Here is an 11,914-nt window from a genome sequence, read left to right on the forward strand (position 1 = left end):
CTCATAGCTGGGATATTATTTTTATTTGAAACCTGGAGCCTAAAGTCAGGTGCAAGGGTGACTTTCAAACCGTGCTGTGCTGTGTTTACTCAGAATCAAAACTAAAGCCAATGACATCATGTTTTTTTCCAGGATGAAATTTCATTTGCAGATGACTTCCTCTACAGACTGGAAGTATTCAGGCTCTGAAGCAAAGAGGAACAGAATTGCACTGAAAGAGACATTACTGTCTATGCAATCAAGAAAATAGATTTATTTTGCTAAAATGTATTGCATTGTTTTATAAGTTGCCATCTATATTACTTGGGACCAAAAAGAGTGCCCCTCTCCAAGCATCTGAGAGAAAGGCAGAGCAGCTATAAATCAAACATTGTAATCTGTTGTTTTGCCATTTGAAGGAGCACATCCCAATCTTTAGACTAAACCAGCTGAAGTGAAAAGTTCTCTTTAAGAGGAGCACATTTTTCCACCTTGAAAATCTGTGAGGTTTGAATTCAATGGTGCAATTCTCTCCCCACCCACCCAACCCCCAGCAGCCTGTGAGGGTCCAGAACCTGAGTTCACTTCTTTTGACTCTCCCCTGTTAATTTTGTTTAGAAACTTGTCAGGTTGGTACATAAAAGAGGTGGAAAGATCAATCCAATCTTTTCAGCAGTGTGGGAAAAAGTATTTCACTAATCCATATTTATTGGTGTAAGAAACTGAATGGGGAGGAGGGCTAGCCCCAGTAGTCAGGAGCAAAGGACATAAGGGACAGTTTAAGGCTGCCCTTTTCATAGAGGGGTCACATGTCACCAAAATCTTTTGCTTTGTCTTTGGATTGGTTACATTTTGTTCTCTTTTTTTCAGTTGGGGTTGCCAAGCAACTACCTAAGTCCAGCCAAGATATTTTCTTTATTACAAGTGGAGCAGAAAGCAGTGAGGAGAGAGAGATAAAAAAAAGAAGAAGAAGAAGGAGAAGAAGAGAAGTTTAGACAATTAACATTTATAGGATCACATAACTTCATTAACTCAGCCAGTATTATGGGGGATGGGGGGAATGGAACATTAAGAATTAAATAAAGTTGAAAGGAGGCTTGCAGCATCTGGGCTCTAAAACAATGCCAGGCTCCAAGCTGTAACAATGGGCGCATCCCATTGCTTTGCAGCCTTCACGGAAGAGATGGCTTTAATTTCCTAAAGACACTCATCAGGATTCCAGAGACCATGTAAAACCATTTTAGGATTCCTGCAGGAATCTGCTAGCAAGTTGTGGGGTGGTGGTTGGAGGTTTTAATTCTGATTTTTACCTTGAAAAACTGGTTTGTTTAATATGAAAACAGATGGGAGCCAGAAGAATCATTTGGAATGAGAGACCGTTGGGGGCTTTTCCAGCTGCTGAGGAATGAGACGTCTTTTGAAAGGAGAGAGCAACGTTTTCCTTTTTTTAATTTGGCATTGGGTTTTTATTTTCCCTTTCGAACTTGTGATGCTGTTGACATGGCAGCTCCAACAAACTGAGACAGCTTAGAAATTGCTTTCACCGTTCTGTGGCTTTTACAGGTGACTAGAGATTTCAGATGCCAAACTTGAGAAACTTTTTTAAAGCCCGATTTCCAGGAAGTGCTGAGCACCCACCCTCTGAAAATTAGCCCCCCTTTAAAGTGTCTCTGGTTTGACACTCAAAGTCACTAATCACTTCTGAAAATCTTGGCCTCTAATTTTTTGCTTAACACTAAGGTCATCACCAGTGATAATATCTGTTATCAAAGTAGGGCTCTCCTCTGGCATACCTTATCTAACCAGAACTCCCACTGGAAGTCACTGAGAGATTGCAATGTCCAAGAATGCAGGATCAGGGCCCCTTTGGGACTGACCCTGCCACCACTGTGTCTAGCTTCAGAAGTGGTAACTAGGTTTCTGGCTTGCAGAGAAGTCTTTGTAATTAAAATCTAATGCCTAAAATCCTCAACACCTGGGACATTCAAAATTAGGCTGGACAAAACACTGGGATCTGTTCTGTAGGGAGCAATCCTGCACTGGCCATGGGGTTCAGTGACCTCCTGGCTCTTTTCCATTTCTAACTCCTATGAGTCTCTGGCTCCTGGGTCCCAACCTGCCCTAAGCTGTGCACACACAACTGCTGCCTGTCTTGACTCCTTGGGGGTGATTCTGAGGCAGAATGGAGTCCCATGCTCGGAAGCCTGCCCAGTGGTTGGAGTGTTTGCAATATTCCCACTCGGTCCAGCTTGCTGAGATGCTTTGCACAAACATGTTCAAGTTTAAAGAAAAGGAGTACTTGTGGCACCTTAGAGATGAACAAATTTATTAGAGCATAAGCTTTCGTGAGCTACAGCATCCGATAAAGTGAGCTGTAGCTCACGAAAGCTTATGCTCTAATAAATGTGTTTGTCTCTAAGGTGTCACAAGTCCTCCTGTTCTTTTTATGGATACAGACTAACATGGCTGCTACTCTGAAACATGTTCAAGTTTGTGTTTCTCTCTCTGCTCATCAACTATTTACTGCTCACAGCAGTAGAAGTACAGCTCCCAGACTTTGCTTGTGGGCTTTGAGCATCCATGGTCAGTATAAGGGCCGTGCTGTTCTGCAAACAGCGCGTGAGAACAGTTCTTAAAACGAATAAAAAAAAAAGGAGACAAGTACAACTGTTGACTCCCTTTAGCGGGATATTTAAGGTCAAATCTTTCTCCAGCCCTGGGCTTTCTCTCTCCTTCTGTTTGATCTTATTCTTTCATCAGCCTGCAATCTACACAGCGATTATAAAAAAAAAAATATTTCTTACTAGCAAGCAATGCTCTTGCCACATGCCAGGCTTCATGCTATTAATTCATTGTATCTGCAGACTCAGAATACATGGGAGGAAAGTTACTGCAGGAGTTAAAGTTGTTGTAACCACCAGTTAAATAGTGAATTTGATATGCAAGAACAAGTCCCCTAAACCTGGATCTAAAATGCTGCTGGATAATATATATACAGCCCAGCTTTTCTGTGTTGCTAAGGCCAAAGCTTAGGAGGGAGAAAGCAGGGAAGATGACTGAAAAATATGTAGGTAGATCATAAAATTTTGGTTAGATCTTTGAAAGAAATCAGGACAGCTAATTATGTCTAAACCCCATTTCAGTGGCACTTAAAATCGCTAGCAGAAAAGTGGCAACAGCTATTCCCTGAAGAACTGTTTTATTATTAATTAGTAGTAGTGTGTTATTATTATCATTGCCGTGTGCCCATTTTTAAGCAGGGGGCTGCTTGTGTCTGGGTGAAGTTTGCCCAGCGTTTGTTTTATTTGTGTGTTAATTCCATTTGATCAAAGGAAGGGGAGGGAACCGTAGATTTAAAAGAAAAGGACCCCCAGCATTTCGGAGAGTTCAGTAGGAAGGGGGGATCGGGGAGAAGTCTGGCTAGAACTTTGTGGAGGCAAAAGAGGCTGTGTTCGGAGCGTGGCTGGAGGAGCTGGGGGATGCGCCACATTCAGCAGCTTCTCGCCTCGACGTTTAGTTGATCACTTTGCTCCTCCGGTTATTTGTTTGTTTCGCTTCTGCGTGTTTTTGTTGGCTGCGAGCTCTCGGCCCACCCTCCCTGAAACCCCCTTCGGCAGCTTCCCGAGAGCAGCAAACGATGCCCTGTTCTCTTCCAAGGAAGGATACTGCAGCTGCTACGCTTAAAAGTCAATAATATTCATTAGCCGAAAACAATGAGCATTATTTATCTGATTTCATTACAACGCTGGAGGAGGAGGACCGTTTTAACACTTTCACTGCAAAAAAAAAAGGGGGGGGTCCTCAGGAATGCCAGGAAAATAAGAAACCAGGGGCGGAGATGCTGTCTGAGGGGCGGAGGGGAGGAAGGGATGGGGACGGGGAGCTGCCTCGGGGGTCCCTTTACAAAACCAGGGTGAATGGAAACTCTCCCATATAGCTAACGTGATCCTTTTGGAGCTGATGATCTCGCCTGAGCTCTTTATGTCACCCATTGTCCACCATTCCTGAGACCCCAGATTTCACCACCCCATGAGACGAGGGAGAGAGATGATTCTACTCTAAGAGCTAACCAGCAACAAATTGCTCCAAATTCCCCATTTCTCTCCGGTCAGAAGACCTACACATCTCTCCCCAGGCTATTAAGGGTAGTACTAGTGGGAGTATGGGCGTGAGGAAAGGGAGGTGTGCTTTTAAAAAAAGCAAGCTGAGCTGGGGAATGTGATCAGACTTCAAAGTATCTGCTAAAAAACCCCAAAACTCTAACCCCCCCACCACCACCAGCACCATGCAAGCCCACTGATTCAGTTCGGTGTGGATGAATAACCAGGGAGCCCGGGGTAAAACCAACCAACCAACTAGTTGGAGACGGAAAAGGGTCCGAGCTCTCTGCGATTCACCGGAGCACGGGCTGGGGAGCCGGAGCTCTTTAAACTCGGGAAGAGCAGAAGAAGTCTCGGGCCCACGCGGCTGAATTCTGAGCCCCGCCAGGAGCTCGCCGGAGAACGCAGAAGGGGCGAGCTGCGCGGCGCTGCGCGGCTGCTCTGCTCCGGCGAGGAAGGCTGAGGGTGGCTGGGCTCTGCGCGGGCGGTCACCCAGTTCGGGCGCTGTGTCTTTAAGAGATGGCTGGCTCCAGGTTGCAGCTGCTGTGTCTGTGCTATGGAGACAGTGGAGATTCATTACTCCTAAAACACAATGGGCATTTATCACCCTGTGGTGTTATTCAAATTCAGTACCAATTGAAGGCCATCCCCATTCTTTTCTAGCCTCCTCTGCAACACATTTATTGTTGTGGGGCTCAACTAAAAACCCTTCAGGACCCAACGGCAGCCTCCAGAGCCTTCTGCAATGTGCTCATCTCGGCAAGCCCCTTCCCGGAGGACAGGCTCCACCGCTGGCACCAGCAGCAACGGAGCCGGGAGCCTTGGCGGATTTTGGAAGCGCTTGGGTGGGAAGGATACAATATGGAGAAAGAGGGGAAAGGGAGAGACGCAGCCGGTGGACGCGAGCAGCAGGAGACTTTTTTAAAAAATGGGAAAAGCTGAAACCTCTCCCCCCCTCCAGCAAAAAGGGGGGGAAAAGTCACTTGGGGGATGTTTGTGCGGAGCTGCAGGCGCAGGTATTGGAAAGCCCGGTGTGTGGATGTGCATGTCTCTTCTGCATGACTTTAGCAAATGGGGGTTAACAGGTGCAGAACAAATAGATCTGGTGCTTGGGTTTCAAACACATGCTCGAAATAGACTCTTTTCTTTGGGGGAACCGCTGCACTTCGGCGTTTTGGCTGGGTTAGGATTTTTAACCAGTTAATAAAATCATACTTATCTATAGACCTTAAATATATTATTTCTATACAACTGTCTGTAACTATGTATAGGTATAGCTATATAGAACTGTATATATATGGGGTGGTTCAATATTTTTCCATTATGTCCATATAGAGATATAAATCTGTGCATGTATATATTTGATTATAAATACTCTTTCTTTATCTATAGGGAAAATTACTGAAACATTCTCTCTCTATATAATTCCATATCTATAGATCGCTATATATCAGATTCTATCCTCTAAATCTACAATTATATATAATGTACTGTGTCAATCGTTTTCCATGTAATAGATTATATTACATGGAAAGAGATATTATTTATAAACGATAGTTATTGTTATATTGAATTGTGTGTGTATATACACATGTATATATGTGTATATATATATGTGTGTGTGTGTGTGTGTGTGTGTATATATATAGGTAGCATTTCAATCGTTTCCTCATATAGTTAGATAGCTATTTATCGGATTATATAATCTGTCTCTCTCTCTCTCTCTCTCTCTATATATATACATACCTTAGCTATCTAGATGGAAATGCTAGTGAAACACACACACACGTGTATGAATATGTATATGAAAATATTGAACCACCTCAATGATGCATGATCAATTTCCAAGTGGAATTAGAAAGCCAACAATTTAAAGACAGAAAATGAAACCAGTTTACTCTGTTTGCACAGGTGCTGATGCTGATATTTATAAATAAGCAAACGGTACGTAAACTGAGAGAGAAACCAGAGAAGCAGATTCCTGTTGGTTTAAAATGTTGGGGTTTAAGCTTGATGCGTTATTTTCTAACTAAAGAGGGAAAATGTTCTTAGTTTAGTGAAGAAGCTGCATTTGGAGGGAAGGATTGTTACTGGTGAGAATCCGATTTGGATCCCCCCCCACATTTGTACATCTGCAGATCTTTATGAAGAGATTTTAAAATACACGGATTTCAAAAACGTGCTGTTGGAAATTATTTATTTTTGTAAACGGGGGGGAATTCGATTCGATTTGATAGCTGGAATTGGGAGAAAACCGCAAGCTTGTTCTCAGACTGCCGGGTTTGTGTTGAGGGAAGGGGACATCCATATACAAACTTGCCATCAAAGGCTGAGATTGGAGTTCCTTTCTTCTTATTATTACAAGTAATTCCACACTGCACTTCCACACCCACACCCAAAAGAGAGAAATTTACAGACAGTAACCGTTCAAATTCCCGTCTAATTTTTTTCACGAATTATTTCTAAAAACAAAAAACAAAAAATACCCTTTCTTGATTCAGACGATCAGGAATGTAGTACTGTATATATTCTAGGTAATTAAATAATTGAGGGTTAGAGGGTAGAATGAAATCTCTCAAATCAAAATAGGAACTAGAAGCTTTGTAGCTATGATCAGAAACTTGTTCAGGATGAAGGGAGAGTGTTATCTCCATTTTATACCTTCCTTGAAAGGAATTGAAATACGGGGCTGTGAAGAGCCGCTGACACGAGTGTTTTGGAGAAGGCTCGGTGTGTGGAGGTGCCCAGAGTGGGGAAGGACGACGGGGGGGTGTATGTGTGTGTGTTTGTGTTTTCTAGGAACCAACCCGGATTTTCCTGGAAGATGCCTTGCCAAGCCTGGAATGCAGGAATCTCTGCTCCTGATTGTCCAAACGCAATTCTTGTGCAATGGAAACATATAAACCAAGAATTGTGTCTGGACATCTGTGGCAGAGATTTCACCTTCATCGTTTTTGTTTAGGGAGTTGATTTGAGGCCAAAAAAAAATCCCTTCATTCCCTGGACCCTGTGTGCAGCAAGGTAATAAATTCGTAACTGGCAATCGCTAAAACCCCTCATCTCAGAGGGATCTTCAAAACTGTCTCTCTACACTCAGCGTTTGTAGGTTTAAATGTTTTTTTTTTTAAATAACAATTCCCTACGTTTAGCTCCAACAAATATTTCAGTTTTAATGCGTCAGATAGTTACTAGTAAAAGGCTGCCGATGTTGCTCAGAGAGATTTTGTTCTTTGAAACGAATAACACGTTTAACAGATGGAAATATTTTGTGTATATATTTAATTCTAACCTAGCTCGCTGGGTTTAAATAATCGAATATTTTAATAAAAAATTCAGTTTAAACTTTCCACGGGTTTTCTTTTTATCTGCCTTAAAATCAAAACAGTTGAAGGAAAAAAAGGGAATTTAAAAACGTTTTCCAAATCTTTTCTGGATGATTTTTTTTTATACAAGCCCGTTGTAGTTATTTTACTCAGCTGAAATTGTAGGGGGGGGGGGGAGAATCTACATAAATAAAAATAACAGCGGTAAAAAGATGAAAGAATAAAGCGTTCTGAGAATAATCAGAATTCTGGGTAAAGTTGACTTTCCCAGTAAACCAGATGAAATAGATCCGATTCAAGGGGTGTCTAAAAAAACGAACCCTCTTAGCAGTCTTCTGGAGAATTGCTTAAAAAAACGCACTAAGCCCTATGATCTTTAATTGCCTCTTCACTGCCGGTAGATCGCGGGAACCCCCCCCCCCCAGATAACCACTAATGTGTTTGCAAAAAGAAAAGGAGTACTTGTGGCACCTTAGAGACTAACAAATTTATTAGAGCATAAGCTTATGCTCTAATAAATTTGTTAGTCTCTAAGGTGCCACAAGTACTCCTTTTCTTTTTGCGAATACAGACTAACACGGCTGCTACTCTGAAACCTGTCACTAATGTGTTTGCAATAGTGTTTTGATCGGACCGAGGGAAAGCCAGCGCTGTTTGGGAAGTCTCTAAAGTGGAGGTGATCGAATGACACCAGCGTCCGGGCTGCCCTGGCTCCGGTTTTGTGCCGATGGGCTGGGAGGAGAGACAGCTCCTCTGGGGAGTTTTGCTGCGTGATTCCTCTCCCTCTCTCCCGGGGGGTCCATTCCCCATCTCCTGGAAGATCACCCTGCTGCTAGAAGGGGAGCCTAGCGCTGGCCCAGCTGGGAGGTTTCTCTGCTCTGCCATTCTCCGGGGCAGGGAAAGCAGGCAGTCTGCATGCAGGAAAGGGGTCGAGTGCCGCTGTGGTCTGCGCTTTCGGGCGCTGTGTCCAGGTTCCCTTGGAGCCGACGGGTCCCGAGCCTGCCTTGCAGAATCGCTGCCCCCCCTTTTTTTTTCGAAAGGAGGGGGAGAGGGTCAGTCCCCGTTGGGAAGCTTCTCCGCCACCATCGCGGGATCGGAGCCAGGGAGCCGGGATTTCTTTCCCCCCCCCCGCGAGGTGCAGAAGCACGTGTGGAAAAACCAGCCAACCCCGCCCCCAAAGCGCGATCTCCATTTTAGGGGGTGCCTGTGTTGTCCCCCCCCGAGCTGCGTGGGAGGTTGAGAGAGGCCAGGGCAGGAGGCGCGGCTGGCACCGCCTCTGGGGCACCTTGGCGGGGGGGGGGGGAAGGAACCCGCCGTGGGGAGCTGCAGCAGGGGAGAGCGCCCCGAGAGATGCCAGCTCCGGGCCGAAGCAGGAGGCTCCTTTGAACCTACGCGCCTCCAGACTCCCAGCAAACCCCCCCCGCGCCCAGTCACCTGGCCAGGGGACAGCCCCCCTCCCCCAGCCGAAAGGTTCCCAGGACCCCCCCCCCATGCAGTCTCCCCGGCTGCTGCCTGTGTCTGGTGCTGCTGCAGCAAGGAGCCTGACCGGCCAGCGGCCCTCGGCTTGCTGCAGGCTGAGGCGGGGGGGGGTGCGTGTTGGGGGGAAGTGGCCCCGCAGCCCCCCGTTGCGATGGGGGTGGGAGACCTGAGGCCAGGAGGGCCCGGGGCTGTGCTCCAAGCCAAGCCGCCCTGCGGAGAAGAGCCGCCCCGGGAGGATCATAACGCGAGCGGAGCCGAGAGCTCTGCCCCCTCCAGCCCCAGAGCTGCGGCTGCAGCGTCCCCCTCCCCGGAGGGGCACGGTCACAGCCGAGCTAGGCCCGGCCTTGCAGCCGCCCCGACCCACCCTTAGCTACCTGCGCCAGGGAGAGAGACCAGCCCCTAAACAGCTGCCGCCAGCTGGGGCTGGGAGCCCGCGCTGCAGGGCCCAGGGAAAAGGGGGGTGATTGGCGGCGGCTGCTAACAGCAGGGAGAGGGCGGGGACAGGAATAAGGCCAGTGGGGGCTAAGGACAGGCCTGCAGCCTGGGGAGCAGCAGTGAATTCCTGGGCCCCTGGCCCAGGCTCTCTCCCTGCCAAGCCAAGTGGGGAGAGGGGAAGGAGGAACTGGGTCCTAGAACCCCGAGTCTGAAATCATCCATCCCATTACACCCAGGCAGCAGCCCCCAGCAAACATCCCCGCTGTGCTTTAAGGAGCAAGACAGCTGCCTCCTAAAGCTTATGACTCTGCTGGGGCAACCAAGGAACACAAGAGGAACAACATAGGGCAAGACGAGCACAATTTCACCAAGAACCCAGGCAGGACAAAGCTTGAGGTAAAGAATTAAACAGGCCTGGGGCTCAGAAACTTCTGCTGTGACAGGCACTGGCCACAGCATCTCCCACTCCTTGCCCTGGTATTGCTAGCTTTTCTTGCACTGATGGGCAGTTTTTACTGCATCTGGGACTGATCCTTCTGGGTCCGTCTGCGCTTTTGCTATTAAGGCAAGTAAGAGTTCCCTGTGAAGAAACTCCTCCTAGGATAAGCAACCAAAAGGAAGATCCCAAGAAAACGATTCTTAAGCACAAATACAGCTTAGGGCAGGAAAGGGCACTTATGTAGGGCTACATCCATCTCCTTCCACCGCCCCCTAAATCTGTTTTTAAGTCTCTCCTACACTTTACTGTTCTCAGCCAGTTCCTAGGGATCTAGACTCCTTGTGTTTTGTTTGTCCCCTTCCACCCAGTTTACTCAGTGAAATTAATGACAGGTAAATTCAGAACAAATGAAAGCCTTTGGCCTGCATAATTCACAGCTACAGCATGGCAAAGTCAACTACTGCAGCTGGATTTGATAGAGGCTAATGACTAATTTTGTTACCCATAATGCTCAGCACTCTTCACCTTGAAAACACTTCAGAAACATTAACAAGTTAATCATCATAATTCATAGTGGTTTTAGTTATGCATGCTAGGACATGGTAAACATCTCTTGGCATAAGCCCATCAGTTGAGAGGTCAAACAGGAGAGTGTCTCCCCACCATACAGAATGCAAATTTGTTAGGTGCAGCCTACAGAAGGATTCATGTATTGGCCACATACATTGCCAGTGTCAAGATACCACACCGGCCAGAGCAATGGTCTGGTGCAGCATGACTGTTGCTGCAATTCTATCTCAGCTACCAAACAGCAGCTCAGGAGAGACCCAAGATAGGAAGAGGAGGTACCAGTGTAGGTGACAAGTCTTTGAAAAAGCTTGTGCACTACCTGACTGTATTACATTTGGCTGTAATCAGGGCTACAGTCCTGATGGAGGTGCACTGGCAGAGAAACACGTGGGACCAGGACTGGAAGAGGAGGGGTGCGGGTATACTGGTAGGCAAAGGCCCAAGGAAGATTGCTAGAGCGATATAGATGGAGGACGCTTGGACAACGTATTCCAAACCTTGGTTCATGCCACTGGTATCAGCTCCTCAGTTTTATTTACATGAATCTCATCCTTTACCCCTCCTGTACTTTGACTGGGGCCTGGTTAGCAGCACAGAAGAAGAGTTTGGGCCAATCTACATTTTCAGGGAAATTGCTGGAAGTCAAACAACATCCTCAGTTTGTTAACACAAACCTCCATTTCAGCCACAGCAACAACAGGACTTTCTCTGTTGGTAAACGATGGCGGGAAGTCTCACCTTGCTTTCAGGAATCTGGGGGAAGGGTTTACAAGATGCATACTATTTGCTTTTGCAGCATTTTCATTATTGTTTTCAGTATGTTCCAGCCCCTCTACCCTTAGATTTCTGCAGCTGTTTTTGATGCGCAAAGCCAGGATGGCTGGTGCATACCTGCTCTGCAGCAGTTCTGGCTCCACATCTCTGATGCTGAAAACCACATTCAATGCAGTTCTTACACTTCTGCTTCCCATCTCAGAAACAACATGATTCACTGCACCAGATTTTATAGAAAGAGGGCCTGCTTCTCTACTGCCTTGCATGTAGCGTAGTTATTTGTACTTGGGTGGGTGCTCCAGTCTCATCTGCCAGTGTTTTACCCTCCTTTGTACAGGTTTGTAAACATTAGGAAGTTAGAATTGTGTTTCACACCCACTTTGCACAGATATAAACAGTGACAAGATGCAGGTGAGGGGAGAGCCAGACTCTAAAAGGTGTCTACATTGCAATCAAAAACCCACAGCTGCACCGGAGCAGCTGAGTTGGGTTGGTGAGGCTCAGGCTACAGGGCTGGTTAATTGCAGTGTAGATGTTCATGCTGAGGCTGCAGCTTGAGCTCTGGGACCCTCCCACCTCACTGGGAATTAGAGCCTGAACATCTATATCACAATTAAACAGCCCTTAACCTGGTCCAGCTGTGGGTTTTTAATTGCAGTGTAGACACACCCTCAGTGTACATTACTATCCACTCTCCACCTCATGTGAAGACACAGCTAAAAACCTCTTTCCTTCTTTCCTGTATTTCACATTTCCACTTATCTGCTAACATTGCAAGGCATTTTGGGATACAATTCATATGAAAGGCACTCCAC

The sequence above is a fragment of the Dermochelys coriacea genome, chromosome 16 (assembly GCF_009764565.3).
Source record: "Dermochelys coriacea isolate rDerCor1 chromosome 16, rDerCor1.pri.v4, whole genome shotgun sequence".
In the NCBI taxonomy this organism is placed as follows: domain Eukaryota; kingdom Metazoa; phylum Chordata; order Testudines; family Dermochelyidae; genus Dermochelys; species Dermochelys coriacea.